Here is a 16,045-nt window from a genome sequence, read left to right on the forward strand (position 1 = left end):
AATGTAAAAAAAAATCCCCCCCCACCAAACCTTACTTGAAACTCTACGTCTTAATGAAAATCTACTGTTATTTGTAAGTTAATAAGCCCCGTCTATTGAAAGTTAACAATCTGCTCTATCCCCCAAGCTGCCACTAAACTCTTACATTGCACACGCCTTTGTAGTGGAATTTAACTTCCAGCCCTTAACCTTCACATGCTTACTGCTTAATAGTCATCAAAAAACATCTATACATTTCTATCTCTAAGACATGCATTAGAGTTCATTCCTATCCAGTTAGGTATTTAACAGCCAAAGTATGTACTCAGAAGCAAAGCGACCTGCATTAAATAACTATGTCTCCTCCTAGATAGTTTTGCAACGATTAATACGAAACTGAACCGATACTCCTTGTTATGCAAAATATCCCATGACTCTTAACTGAAAGCTGAAATTATCTTCCTTTAACAATAGACACATAATTAATACAACTTCAACTTATTTGCATCTATTGAAAACTAGCCCATATATCTTATTTACCAAATTACACATGACGAAAAACTTACCTACTGTTTTATCCGTACTGTATTACACTTTCATCTTAACCATCCTGTGATCTAAAATATACAGAGATTGGGCACAACTCTTAGTTCAATTTTTAATACATACTCATACTGTACCCTTATCCTATACTTAAGCTAACATATAAATAAAACCTTACAAACCTGCTTACAAACTTAGTTGCTTACACTGCATGAGCTTTACTTACCCCCTTTATCCAGTAACAATGAAATAGCAATGCCCCTTAATCACTTTGAGGAGTGTAACTATTCAGCAGATATTTAATCTATACAAACTAATCCAGTAATATTAACTAGCCACGCGGTATCGCAGAAATACCTGAATTCGGACACAGGCGCGGAGCAAACCCTCTCAGTGCTGACGGACCCAGTAGATCTTCCCAGATCATCCGTCTAGGAGAAGGAAAACTTTGAAACTAAACCAAAGGAAAGGGAGGCCTCTTCAGTCTTGGATGACAACCTTCCTAGAGCTGGTGACTCCAACAAATTACCGGTTTGCAAACTTAAACTGCTGAAGGAGTAGATAGGATCTGTCTATCACCCGGCTTCCATACTCCTTCTTTGCCTATTAGTCAGGCGCAAAGACGATATCATGGTGATTCGACAGAAACACACAGTGGTAGATCTTGTTTCTTGTCTAGGGCAATGAACGCCGTTTTACCCACTCCCGAGACATCCCACCCCTAAAAACTGGGCACTTAGGAGTGCTTGAGTACCACAGATTCCTGTGCAATTAGATTGGGTTGACCTTCTTCTGATGGGTTGAGGGTACCGGATTGACAGTTCCTGGCTGCAGTTTCCGACTGGTAGTACAGGACTCTAACTCTTTGGTAGCGCTTAGAGCGGCTGCTCCACCAACAGTTGTATGATATAGGAATATTTGTAGTGCCTTGTGGCGCATGGAAAGGGACCATGCACTCATCCCCGGTGGGCTTTCCTGAGGCCACAATCCTAATTGGAGAAAGGTCAGCTGATGGTCTACTTGTGATGCATGTGTGATACTCTGCATAACCTCCTGTTCAGCTTCCCCCTAACTAAACTGAAACTCTTCAAAAATATTATGACAGTACAATCTAAAAAATAAGCTTAAACCAGGCTTAGGTATAAACAAATCCAACTTGCCTCCTCCCTTGAGGCTTGCATTCAGGAACATCCGTGGCTTAGAACTAATTTAGCTGATGTGGAAATATTTCTCTTAACAAATACACCAGATATCTTAACACTAAGTGAGACTAACCTACACTCCTCCATCCCCTCTAACTATTTAACATGACTGGATATTCCCCACTCTGCCGTAAGGACTCTGACAGACATATGCACGGACTTGGAATTTACATTCGTAATACCCTTCCCTTGACTAGAGAAACAAACCGAGAATCGGACGATCAAGTCTTTATGTGCTTTAGACTTAACATGCAACACAACATTAGCTACTTTTATTTTCTCTACCGCTCTCCCTCGACCCAAGACTACACCATAATAAACAAAGTCTCTGATAGCATAGACACAGCACTCTCTCTCTCTCTCGACACTAGCGCAAATGTACATGTATTTGGTGACTTTAATGTCCACCACAAAAACTGGTTGGGATTCTCTACTTACACAGACACAGCGGGCAGCACAACACATAGCTTCGCTATATCTCACTCCCTATCACAAATGGTTACATTCCCAACCCGTTTCCCGGATCAGCAAGAACAACACGCATCACTTTTAGATCTTGACCAACGAATGCCGGCAGCCCACTTGCGAACGCTGATCATGCAGTGATAATTGTTGAAATCGCCCTAAACTCTAGAGCCAAAACTCAAGAGCCAGTGCTCAAAACAACGAGTTATTATAAAAAGGCTTACTGGGAAGCCATCAGAGATCTTATCAGAGATACCCCATGGGAAAATATTTTTTCTCTTCCTGCTGAACAGTGAGCAAATGAGACCACTGAATGATTCAAAACTGCAATTGAAGCATATGTCCCCATGCGGAAATTTTATAGCAAGCCCCACTCTCCTCAATGGTTTACTTCGACTTGCGCAACTGTCATTCTTCAAAGGCAGCATGCATACCGCAGATTTAACCGACATCAGTTCAAACAGACTGAAGTATATAGAAGCTAGAAGTAACGTTAAGAAACAAATAGCGACAGCTAAGAGAGAATTTACTGAAACCACCAAAAAACGCATCGAAGCACAGAAATTAGGAAATCGTGACTTCTGGAAAATCCAACCAACAATCACGAGGTTATTTGCTCAGCAACCGAGAAGGCTAACATGCTTGCCAGTCGGTTTGCCTCAAACTCCACACTGGACCCTCTCAACCACCTCCTACCTGACTTTCCTATGCGGACATACGCCACGCTAGACAATCTGAAAATCACCCTTTCTCAGGTGCATGCTATCATAAAAAACCTTGACACTTCAAAAGCATGTGGACCCGATCTCATGCCAGCTGTTCTATTAAAAAAGTGGTCAGCTGAAGTAGATTCAGTTCTCTCCTAACTCTACAACAAATGCCTTAATAAATCTTGCTTTCCGGGCTCTTGGAAAACTGCTTCTGTGATACCAGCATTCAAGAATTCTGGCGAAAGAACGGGCCCATTATATTATCGCCCCATTAGCCTCCTCCCACTTTTTCCCAAAATATTTGAAATCTTAACCATACTCTAGTTCATCACCTTACAGACGCTTAATTTCTGACTGACCAACAATATTGATTTAGACAAACCCGTTCCACAGCAGACATCCTAACTGTAATCTCTGAACGTATATACCACTCACTGGACAAAGCCGGGGAGGGCAGAGCGGTAGCTCTAGATATATCTAAGTCTTTTGACAGGGTATGGCATGAGGGTCTCCTCAGGAAAATTAGATCATACGGTATCACTGGTAGAATACTTAACATAATTAAATCCTTCTTAGATAAGAGAAAAATCCAGGTTGTCCTCGACGGTCTTACATGTAAACAATATGATATAAATGCGGGAGTGCCTCAAGGGTCTATCCTTGGACCTCTGTTATTCCTTATATTCATAAATGACCTCCCCGACAAAATTGCCTCTGAGATGGGTATATATGCTGATGACACCACACTCTATAATAGGCACGACAGAAAAACAAATGGACACATATCTAAAGAAATGGCAGAAACACTAGAGGATGACCTCCAATCTGTAGTGGAATGGACACAAAAATGGATGATCAAGTTCAAACCCGCCAAGACTAAACTAGTTTCCTTCAATAATTACAAGAAACCTTTTCTACCACCAATAGCAATGGCCAACGATACTTTATCTCAGAGTACATCTTTCAAACTGCTTGGCCTAACGTTCACAGGAGACATGAGTTGGAACAATTACATTGAAAGCATTGCCAGGGCCGCTGCAAAGAAGGTAGGCTCTCTCTACCGTGCTAGAAAATTACTAACACGCGAAAGTATCCTGTACCTCTATAAGGCCACCATTCGCCCATGTATGGAGTATTGTTGTCATATCTGGGCTGGTTCATCTGCTACTAGTCTCTCACTCCTAAACAAGGTTCAAAAGAGAGTCGCCACTCTGATAGGCCCTGAACTGGCATCTAAGGTTCAGCCTCTGTCCCATCGACAAAATGTTGCATCCCTCTGCCTTTTCTACGTGTATTTTAATGGTGAATGCTCTGTCGAACTACAAGCACTTGTGCCCCACGACGTAGACACCCTCGACAAACCCGACAGGCAGCTAAATCTCACCCCCACGCAGTAGAGATCCCTAGATGTAAAATATCTTTCTACTCCAGTAGTTTTTTTTTTACACAGTGATCACCACTTATCAAGGCCCGGAAGCCACTCAGGGATAAGGGTTATTGCAAGTACATTACGTTAGTGTGGAGATTTGATGAAGTGTTTACTTAAGGGGGCGGTTCATTAGGAATTTGTTAACATTGGACTTGAAGACATCCAAGTTGTAGTCCGGAGGGAAGCAGGAAGACGGAACAGAGTTCCACAGGCGTGCAGTTCTAAGAAAGAAGCTTTGTTCATGGAATCCGCGTTTTGATTTAGGCACAGATATAGAGTGGGGGAAATTTTTCACAGTGGATTCAGCTAGACGGGTGTTTTTCGTGAAGGATTGGCGAGGGGGGACCAGAGATTAGAGTTCAGACGAGCACCTGCCATGAAAATAACGATAAAACAAGGATAGGCTGGCAACGTCTCTTCTGTGGGAGAGAGGTTGCAGGGTAAGCCACGAAGTCTATTTTGTACTCTGTCAAGGCATGATAGGCTATTTCTGGCCGCTCCTGCCCAGATATGGTAAGAGTATTTCATCCTTGGACGTACTTGGCTTTTATATAGATAGAGAATTGCATCAATAGTGAGATATCTATGACCTTCACCTTCACCGAGGTGCACGATTTATATGATCTTCACCGAGGTGCGCGACTTGACACACAAAAAAAAACGCCTCTTAATCACCTGCTAACGCACGCGTCACTGTAACGTCCAATGACAACAACAACAACAACAACCTTCTCACTCGACCTGCCTTTTATACCACTATCTCAATCCCTTCTCTTGCGCATGCGCCTGTAGATTCCTGACAACCTCGAGACTTCCGCTTATAAAAACCCAATTTTTGTTGTTGCGCATGCCTATACAAGGCACAAACACGTGGGCGTTTGTTGTGTTGGTAAGTACTACACTCCCCCCTGATCTGATGATCACATAGAGTGCACTCCGGGGGTGGCCTCTTAGTTCGTTGGCTTCTGCGAAGGGTGGTATTTACACTCTCGGATTCAGGTTCTGGTTCTGGGTGTTGTTCTGGTTCTGGTTCTGATCCTGCCTGATCAGACGAACTACAACTATCACTCTCTTGCTCGGTGACCTCACTCATCAGCAGCTCATCATCTGATGATTCATCGCTCTCTGTAGTTGTGGGATGTACTTCACTAGCTGGGCGAAGATCGCGCACATGTTGTGGGGTTCCATCAACAAGGACCGACTGCTGGCGGACCACTCCAGATATTCGTCCTCGCTTGAACTTGGTGGTGCACCGGTTTCCAGGGGGTCTAACCCAAACAGGATCCCCTACCTTGTACTTGTTATGACTCTCCTCGTCGATTGGTTGGACAGTGTCAATGCCCTTTATCCTAACACGGTATTTGTGTATGACATTGGTCGGTGCTGTTGTTAGTGTCTTCCCATTCTTTGGTGTGATGTTATACCAATACGTAGCCTCCGTAATGGTGCATTGCTTTCTGGCAGCAATTCTCTTGATGCTGCGATGGCTCCTCTCAGCAATGCCATTCCCTGATGGCACATGAGCACATCGCAGTCGTAGTCGGACACCCCACTCATTCAACAACTGCCGAACTTGGTGGCTACAAAAAGTAGCATCGTTGTCCGTCAATATCTCTTCCGGCGCACGTCGCTCAGAAAAGATAGATGACAGTTGGCGGACAACATTCGCTGAGTCCTGCCTGGTCATTTGCCACCACACCACAAAACGAGTGGGTCCACAGTCGATAAGGGTTAGAAAGGGCTTACCACTGTAATGGGTAATATCCATCGCTAATCGTTGCCACACATGCTCAACTTCCAATCGCTCCTTCTGCCATTGCTCAGGTGCAGGATCGATAGACTGGCATGCCTCACAGTGCTTGATTATCTGCCTGACATCCGCCCTTGTGACTGCCGGGTCCACACGCCTCGCAAAATACAAAGTTCTTTTAATACCTGGATGTCCACTCTACACATGAATTCTTTGTATTTGGCATGAGCTAATCGCGCCAACTGCGCAAGATCGAGCAGCGAACTCCACGCCTGTCTTCACAGCTTCATACCATTTGTGAGGCACACGGGTTAGTTGGTCTGCACGATTACAGTGTGATGCCATGAGCGTTACACTCACAGACAGGTCATACTCTGATACCAGACTCTTCAGGGTGTTTAGCCTCCGCCGGATTAACATCTCACTGGCTGCCTTAGTGCGGACTCTTGTTCGTCCCGAAAGAGTGTCGGACACCCAATGGTAGACGCAGAGAGAATCCGTGTACAAGTGTAACTTCTTCGACTGCCATTGCAGTGCCAGATTTAAACCCTTCACAACAGCATCCAGTTCCGCCAGGTTGATGTGTTGAGCATCATTCACGGGTCGCAGCCAGCACGCGTTTTCAATTACATTTCCACGTTGGTCCAATAACACTCCCAATGCCAAAGAACTAGCGTCAACCCACACATTCACAGTGTCCCCATCGACACACCATTCTCCACGGGCAGGGTCCTCCTTGTTAACTCTCTCTAGGGTTTCTGTCGTCATCAGAGTTAGAAGAGCATCATCAGATACATCATCCCAACCTATAGTTACTAAACTTGCCCTGCGTTTGATGACGCCCACAGCTGCTCGGAGCCAGCCACACGCTGGTAAGTGACCAATAAGTTTCCCACACAAGGAAAAAATAGTCCGCCGCGTAATAACATCAGGGATGTTTGGAATCTCACTGCCACGCCTCCATCGTAAGGTACCGTCTTTCCCGCAAACGTCCAATCCTAATACCCGTGCTCCATCCCTCAGACGTTCGGGATCCTTGCACTCCAACCCGAATTGAGCTAACTTTTCTCTTACGTGTGACGCAGATTGTACGTCTTCATTGACGTACACATCATCAATATAGGCCGATGTTGCGTCCTCAGTGGTCTTTTCCTGGGACAACACTGCATTTACGATGGTCTTCATGATTTGCGGTGCCACATTCAGCCCAAAGCCAAGTCGAGTAAGGCAGTATCCCTGACCACGGAACCACACTGTCTGGAACGGCCACAATGTCTCATCCACTCGCACCTGCAAATAAGCCTTCCGCAAGTCTACTATAGACACATTGGAGCCCTTCTGGCGCTATTCTCTCAGCTTGCTGGCGCACACGTCAGCATCGGCAGTGTACGTCTCAATGTATCTATTGAGTTCACGATAGTCCAGCACCGGACGAACTTTTGATTTGTTATGCTGGACTACCGCCATTAAGGGAATCAGACCCTTGGGTGGTCCAAGCTTGTTGGGGTAGGGGATCAGCCATCCATCCTAGATCCATGCCTCAAGTTCCTTCTCGTATTCATTACGGGCCTCGTCGGGTATCGAGTACTCTGCAATGCTATTCTTGAGTTTGGTTGGCGTCCTTCCTTCTGTCCACTTCCACGATGCAGTCCATGCTTTTTGGTGAGGGTCGTAGTCCACCTTAAAATCAGGCCGATCAATGTGAACTGCAGCACACACTGGGGTTTCCAAAAATCGCACAGTCCCATCTCTTCTTATAACCACTCCCCCCCAGTGCCTTAATAGCATCATATCCCAACAGTACATCGAATCCCTGCAAATCCCCTCGCATCATCAGCACATTAATATCTGCGGCCACACCAGAGTCTGTGTGGACTTTGACAGTTCCGGCTCCACAGCAAGCTTGCGTATTGCCACCTATTGTGGTTACTTTGATGTTCTGCTTTGTCCAGTTTCAACACAACTTGGCACTCATGATGGTGTGTGAGCACCCGGAGTCGAGAAGAGCTGAACAAGGCACTTGGTCCACGTACAAATTTATTGCCGATTGCGCCTCAATTAAATCTTGTCCGGGGAACAGGGCGGCGCTGATGTCCTGCCCCCTGATGCATTTCCCGCACAATTTTGCGATAAATGTCCATAACTACCACATTGGAAACAACGCGGGCGCCCCCACCCCTTGTTAGTACAATTTCTTGCGACATAGCCTCGCTGGCCGCAGCAGAAACATCTCCCATTGGTCGTGGGTCTCAAACTGGGACTCTTTTCAGCATTAGTCTTGGCTGCCTGCGCCATCATTACAACCGGTTCCCTCAGGTCCTCCTCATCTCTGATAATGGCTCGAGCGCGTTCTAACAAATGTTCCATGGGTGTTACAGATACGCTGGTGGAAGCCCTCAACAGTTGCTTAACATGGGTGGGAAGGCCGGCCACAAACGCATACGCCAGTGTTTGCTCTGACACTCCATTGCCAAATAGAACTGCAAGTTTCTTCAGCTCCGCGAAGAAGACGTCCACGGGTTCTCCTGGCATGAGCTTCCTAGAGGCAAATGTGTCGTAGCCCGTGCAGGGATCCATGGCAAATGCCTTGTATAAAGCATTTTTATACAGGTAACATCAGCCTTCTCCACGGCACTAAGTTGCTGATATACACTTAGGGCGCCTCAAGCCAATCTCAGGGGAATCACGGTATGCACCCCCTTTACTTCACAGAGGTTGCAGGTCAGCTCAACCCTTTCGATCCAGTCGACAACAGAAGTGGATCCGTCGAATTCGGGTATCAGTTTTAAATCAAACTTTGCCCCAGCCATAGTTGTCCAGGAAAAGAGACAAACCGAAATCGCCGAAATAGCTTATGACCTTCACCTTCACCGAGGTGCACGATTTATATGATCTTCACCGAGGTGCGCGACTTGACACACAAAAAAAGGGCTCTTAATCACCTGCTAACGCACGCGTCACTGTAACGTCCAATGACAACAATAACAACAACCTTCTCACTCGACCTGCCTTTTATACCACTATCTCAATCCCTTCTCTTGCGCATGCGCCTGTAGATTCCTGACAACCTCGAGACTTCCGCTTATAAAAACCCAAGTTTTGTTGTCGGGCATGCCTATACAAGGCACAAACACGTGGGCGTTTGTTGTGTTGGTAATTACTACAATATCTTCTGGAGCGGTAGAAGGATCCCACCATCTTTCCAGCGACCTTAGCAACAGGCTTGATGTACGTGTTCCATTTCAGATCAGGAGTAAAGGTCAAACACAGAAGCTTGTCAAAACACGGGGCCTCACCCAGACGAAAGCCATCCATCACGATTGATGCCAGCTGGGGATCAGAGCGTTGATAATGTAAGGATAGGAGTTTGGTTTTGGATGCATTAAAGGTAACCAGCTACATCTTCCCCCCACTGAACCACGCGCTCGAGATCAGAGGAGAGAGAATCAGAGAGAACTTTGTCATTTACATCCTTTGATGTGTTGCCGTAGATTGTCGTGTCGTCAGCATAGATGTCAACGAATGATTTAAGTATGTGTTTAGGGAGGTCATTGATGTAGATCAGGAAGAGATTTGGGCCCAGTATTGACCCCTGAGGGACTCCAGCATTTATATTGCAGGCCTCCGATTTTTGTCCATCGACCACTACTCTTATGAGCCTATCGGAGAGAAATGATTTTATGATTGAGAAAGCATTTCCCGTTATACCGTAGCTGGAAATCTTGTGAAGTAGACCCTTATGCCATATCTTGTCAAAGGCCTTTGATATGTCAAGAGCAATTGCCCTAGAAAGGAAGCCTTTGTCAAGAGATTCACTTATCTTGTGGGATATAACCGTCAGCACATCTGCGGTAGATCTTGCAGAGCGGAAACCATATTGTGTGTCACTAAGAAGGTTATTCCTGCTGAGGTGGTTGACTATTTCTCTATTTAATATAGATTTCAGCAACTTACTCATAACACACAGGAGACTTATAGGTCTGTATTGAGAGGGAAATGACTTATCACCTGAATTCTTAAATATAGGGTAAACTGAAGAGGTCTTCCAGGGAGTCGGAAAGCACTTCTCCTTAAGACAGCGCTTAAATAGTTTTTTTTTTGTTTTTTTTTTGTTTTTTTTTTACAAAGGCATCACCACATTATCAAGGCCCAGAGGCCACTCAAGGATAAGGGTTAAAGAGTGTACAGTAGAAATTGGTCAATATAGTAATCATTAGTAATGAAAATTTGGTAAATTTAATAACTTATATGGAACGGCTCATCAAGAACTTATTTACTTTAGACTTGAACACTTAGTTTCGTAAGTATGGGAGCAAGTTCTGGTTGAAGCTTTTTTAACACTATAATTGGGATGCCATCAGGGCCAGTTGCTTTACTGGAATCTAGGTTCTTTATTAGCTTGGCGACCTCATGCACGGATATTTGTATGTTACCTAGCTTGTTCTGTGTTATAGGAGGAAATATGGGGAGTTGATGCCCTTCGTCGCATAGGGTAGAATTTGCAAATAGTTTGGCCTTGTCTGACGCTGACGAGATGACCTCTGGTCCATTGATAATGGTTGGGATAGAACGCACACTTCTGTTCAGGATCATATTTGTTATTTGCCAAAACTGGTGGGATCCAAGCCGCTGATCAGCTATCTTGGATTTAACAGACTGGGCATATAGCTCGCTTGCATTTTTTATTACTCTTTTACAGTGGTTGCTGACAGTCCTGAAAGCAGCTTTAGTCTCAGTGCATCTATTACGTTTCTTCTCCAGAACCGTTACACTTTGGAATTCCATTCAAGGTCCCTGCTTCCCCAACTGTACTGACGTGCAGAAGTTCAAGTGTAACGTGAACAGACATCTTGCTGCCCAAATCCCCACATAGTACCCAGTAGATGTTAGTCCTGATAGTAGCCCCCTACATCAAAGGTGCAATGTGCCTTGCTCGGGGTGAAAATGTAATAAATAATAAAAAAAATAAAAAATAATAATAAATACTGTATTGGCTGCAGATAGCACCAACGTATCTGCCCTTTTCTTATTGATAGCACATTTGTTACTGTAAATGTGTTGTTGTCCGATCTGTTTCCATCAATATTCGTAAGTTGTGGTCGTATTCTTCAGTTTTTTTTGTTTCGAAGACAATTACATCTTAAGTCAACGCTAAAATTCAGTGCACTTTTCTATGATCATGTCCATCATCTTCATAAACAATATTTTCCAAAAAGGGAGCTGAAAAATAGAAAGCATCATTGATTCTCTCACATAGGTTTCTTCACTAGAGCAATACATCCTGACATTTGATACGGTTTGTAGAAGACTAGGATATAAATATCCTAAATTCGCTACAAGAAAAAATAATGAAACGAATTGAATGAAGGAAACAAAGAACTGAAATTCTGGAATAAACTAAACATGTCGTTTATTTTCTATTGAGAAATGAAAGTCTTGGGTGTACACGTGTTTATTCCGCCGTTGACGACTACACGCGTGGAAGGAAAGGGGAATGCAATAGAGAAACGCGAAGTGGCAAGCCGGCCTGTAGAAAGAGAGGGTTAAGCTCAGTAGAGAGTCGCGCACATGTCTGTGTTGATGGACCAAAACGAAGGAGAAATAGAGTGAAAATGTCAATCCAGTTCATGGAGAGAGAAAGCGTATAAAGTGTACATACTGCCTGTTAGCTTTTTGTCCTACATAGTAGCAAGTGGTGTGAGGTACGCGCGTGCGCGCATGCCGAAAAGGCATGCTGTCGGTCTGTAGACCGTCCAGCTAGGAGGCTGGTCTGAAAAGGCTAGAAACAGCTGGTCTCTTTCTTTTTTAGTCGTTTCCAGTGGTCTTTTCCGCATGTGTTGATTTCCCTTGAAAGGGGGAGTGACGTTGTCCTTGTGTGCGTATATGTACGTACGTTAGCGCGTGCGTGTGTGTGTATACACGTGAATGTGAGTGTATGTACGCGAACGTGAATATATGTACGTGTGTGCACGTGGGCGCGTATGTTTGTGTGCGCGTATATATATGACAAGTAATATAGCTTGAAATGTGAACGCATGTTTTGTGTGAGGCAAGAAAAGGCTTGCGCAGGTGTTACATAAAAGCCTACTTCACATAATTTCCAGCTACGGAATTTCTAGAAATATATTTACGCCATCAATTTCTTTTGCAGGTAAATAAATATTTATTTGTTTAAAATCAAATATTCGACGTTATACACTTTGTTCAAGATCATTTTATCTCTGTTTTTTTCTTCGTCATATGGTATTAATCCGAAGCAATAAGCCGTAAAACGAGAGTTTGTGTGCTTTTCTTCGACAGAAGTGTTTTCAAATGTTTGGGAAATGTGCATGGCGCACATGAAGTTAATTAGCTTAAATTTTGTTATCCGTGATATATGTGCTGTTGAAATTTAAATTGCATTTAGCTCATAAACGTAGAAATTACGTATTAAAAAAAAATTAAACTAGGCTTAGAAAATTCTAACTAATATATACAATGTCCAGTATTTATCAAACTATGCCCAAAATGTGCTAAGAAGTAATTTAACAAATTCTAGAAGTGTAAGCCATGTTTAGTTTCATAAAAGTTTCAGATGGTTCATTGTTTTAAACAAGTCTTGAGAGGTGACTGGTTTGCAGTAGACAGAACAGTTTCCGATGATTCGTTGTTCTAAACAAGTTTTGAGAGGTGACTGGTTTGCAGTAGACAGAACAGTTTCCGATGGTTCGTTGTTTTAACAAAGTTTTGAGAGGTGACTTGTTTGCAGTAGACAGTTCCACAGAGAAAAATATTCTTACCATGTCGAGAGGGGAAGAAAAAAAAACATGTGAAATTGCTCCAGAAAAGGTTTAATATTTATGAAGCAATTCTGGTTTCTGATTGGTTGGTAGAAGAACGTGAATTAATTCGATTCGTCAGTTCATAGCAGCATCGTTTATAAATAGAATCGTCCGACTGTGTGGGATCATACCCCATTACAAGTCCAAAATATTGCAACATTCTCCCTATTTTTTATAATGGGGAAGTCCCTTGTGTTTGTTCTGCTCAAAAATAAATATATATTTTTATATTCAATTATACATAACCAAAAATTAGAAATCATTTGGATCTTAGAATTTTAGCATGTCAAAAGACGCCATTTATTTACCCGTTTAAAGAGTTTTGTTTTGTTTTGTTAATGAAAACAATGCAAAAAAAGATAGGACATTTTTGAAAAATAAGAAAGAAAACTAATGTGCACAAAAACGTCAATTGTAATTTCTGCGCGCCTTAAAATAAGCATGCAAAAAGTATTTTGTCGAAAAGGAAAATTACAAAGAGTTTTTTTAAGTGACTTTTTTTTTCAGCAAAAGTATTAGTTAAGCATTAGTAGGTTAAAGTGTTAATACAAATAAAATGGATACAGTTTAACGTCTTGTCCAGGACTATTTTTTTTTTGATTTTTGATATATAGAAATCTATATACATACAGGGACGTGAAAATAAAATTATTCAGTCGAATCCCCCAACAAGTTTTGAGAAAAAACGCTGTAACTTTATTCTTGTTGCGGGTTTCGTGAATACATCAGCGATATTTTGTTCTGATGATATGTAATTCAAAATAATGGATTCCTTTTCCACCTCGTTTTTTATGAAATGGTATTTTATATCTATATGCTTAGATCTTTGGTTTATTACCGTGTTCTGTGCTACGACTATACTGGCTTGATTATCACAATTAATTACTACATGGCTTGTAATCAATTCTGGCTCTAAAATAGTCTTCAGGATATTTTTAAGGTAGAGTGCTTCCTGGGGCGTGTGTGTGATCGCGATAAATTCTGCTTCACACGTAGAGAGAGATACGATCTGTTGCTTTTTAGATTTCCATGAAATAATAGGCCCATTTTCTGAGAGTCTGAAACAATATCCAGATATACTCTTACGATCTTCGTCGTTTGCCCAGTCTGAATCCGAAAAACCTTCTAATTTTAGGGGATTTCTTGATTTTCTAAATACTAACTTCTTTTCTTTAGTTCCTTTTTAATAACGCAGGACTTGTTTAGCTCTGTTTAAATCCTTCATTGTCGGTCGTGATAATTTTTATGACAGTTTTGTCGGGCCTGGTTGCAGTCATTAAATATATAAGACTACCTATAATTTGGCAATATTGTGTGTCATTTATTATTTCAGATTCTGTGTGTATATTTTTATTAATATCATTTTTGACCGGTGTAGAGCGTTTCTTGCACTCTCCCATTCCAAATTTTAATAGTATTTTGTCGATGTATCTCGATTGAGTCATCGTAACAAGTCATTTGCTTTGAATAAATTCTATCCCCAGAAACCAGGATATTTTGCCGAGATCGGTCATTTTGAATCTTTTACTTAAGTTGTTTTTAACATCAGTTAACATTATGTCACAATTTGATGCGATTAAAATATGACCCACAAAACCAAAATCAGTAGTTTATCGTCTTTGTGTTGGGTATATAAACAGGGATCTACAGCGCATTGTCTAAATTGTTTAATCATGAAATACTGTGTTCCAACATTGAGCACTCTGCTTTAGACCATATAATGACTTATTAAGTCGTCACACACTATTTTTATTTTTCATTATAAATCCCTCTGGAGGGGTTATATAAATTTCACAGTCTATTGGGGCATTCAAATAAGTATTTTTTTACGTCCATTTGATGGATGTTTAGGTCATATTGTGATGCGACTTGCAGTGAAATTCTGATTGTCGTTAGGTTTGTGGCCGGTGAAAACGTAGAAAAATATTCTATACCGTAAATCTGAGAGTATCCTTTAGTAACAAATATAGCTTTGTACTGTTCTACGCCTGATGCTGTATTTTTTTTAATTTTTGTAAAGACCCATCTTGTAGAAATAACATGTTTATCTTTTGGGAGAGGCACTACCGTATATGTATCATTTTCGGTTAAGGCATCTATTTCTTTTTTCATGGCAATTTTCCATTCATCACAATGTTCTGAATTAATTGCTACGTTAAAGCTTTTTGGCGCATTTTCCATTGAATAGCAATAGTCGATTTGATAATCTTTTATATTGTCGACCACAAAAAAATCGCGCCGCCTTCTTTTAAACAAGTCTTGAGAGGTGACTGGTTTGCAGTAGACAGAACAGTTTCCGATGATTCGTTGTTTTAAACAAGTCTTGAGAGGTGACTGGTTTGCAGTAGACAGAACAGTTTCCGATGGTTCGTTGTTCTAAACAAGTTTTGAGAGGTGACTTGTTTGCGGTAGACAGTTCCACATAACAAAATATTCTAACCGTGTCGAGACGGGAAGAAAAAAAACATGTGAAATTGCTCCAGAAAAGGTGTAATATTTATGAAGCAATTCTGGTTTCTGATTGGTTGGTAGCAGAACGTGAATTAATTCGATTCGTCAGTTCATAGCAGCATCGTTTATAAATAGAATCGTCCGACTGTGTGAGATCATACCCTCATTACAAGTCCATTGTGATGGGATGTCTCCTAGCGGCTTCGGCTGCAGGGAGACAGGGTAGTACTCGTCAAGGATTCGTCACTTGACACTCAGCCCAACAGGTGAGGGGCCGGGAACCGGTCCAGCACCTGTTGGACTGAGGTACGCCGCCTGGGTAATATCTAGGAGGTCCACCCTCCCAGGCCTTGCCACCGGGCTTTCCGGTGGGGCAAGTTTATTCTTGCTGCCTGAGGCGCCCCGACCGGGGAATACCGACGGGGTTACTCAGGCAATTTTTAAAATTGCAGGAGTGCCCCTTCTTTAGGGAGCCTGCGGCCTTGTGCCACATAATGCTGATGTGGGCAGCATTTAAATATATACCCCATTACAAGTCCAAAATATTGCAACAGATGTGACAATTAAGCCCCACCGAAATCTTCCTACTTCAACCTCTTGAGGACTCTTCAGGTTAATAATTGTATATATATATATATATATATATATATATATATATATATATATATATATATATATATATATATATATTCGTA

General features: G+C 42.2%; 1 long non-coding RNA gene across 5 annotated transcripts in view; it reads left to right on the forward strand.

The window, feature by feature from the left end:
* The window catches only part of LOC145276680 (uncharacterized), an 80,559-nt gene that overhangs the window by 36,816 nt on the left and 27,698 nt on the right, over nucleotides 1-16,045 (forward strand). The window lies entirely within an intron of this gene.

Source organism: Euprymna scolopes, chromosome 5, assembly GCF_053919585.1.
Source record: "Euprymna scolopes isolate OS-2025 chromosome 5, ASM5391958v1, whole genome shotgun sequence".
Lineage (NCBI taxonomy): Eukaryota > Metazoa > Mollusca > Cephalopoda > Sepiida > Sepiolidae > Euprymna > Euprymna scolopes.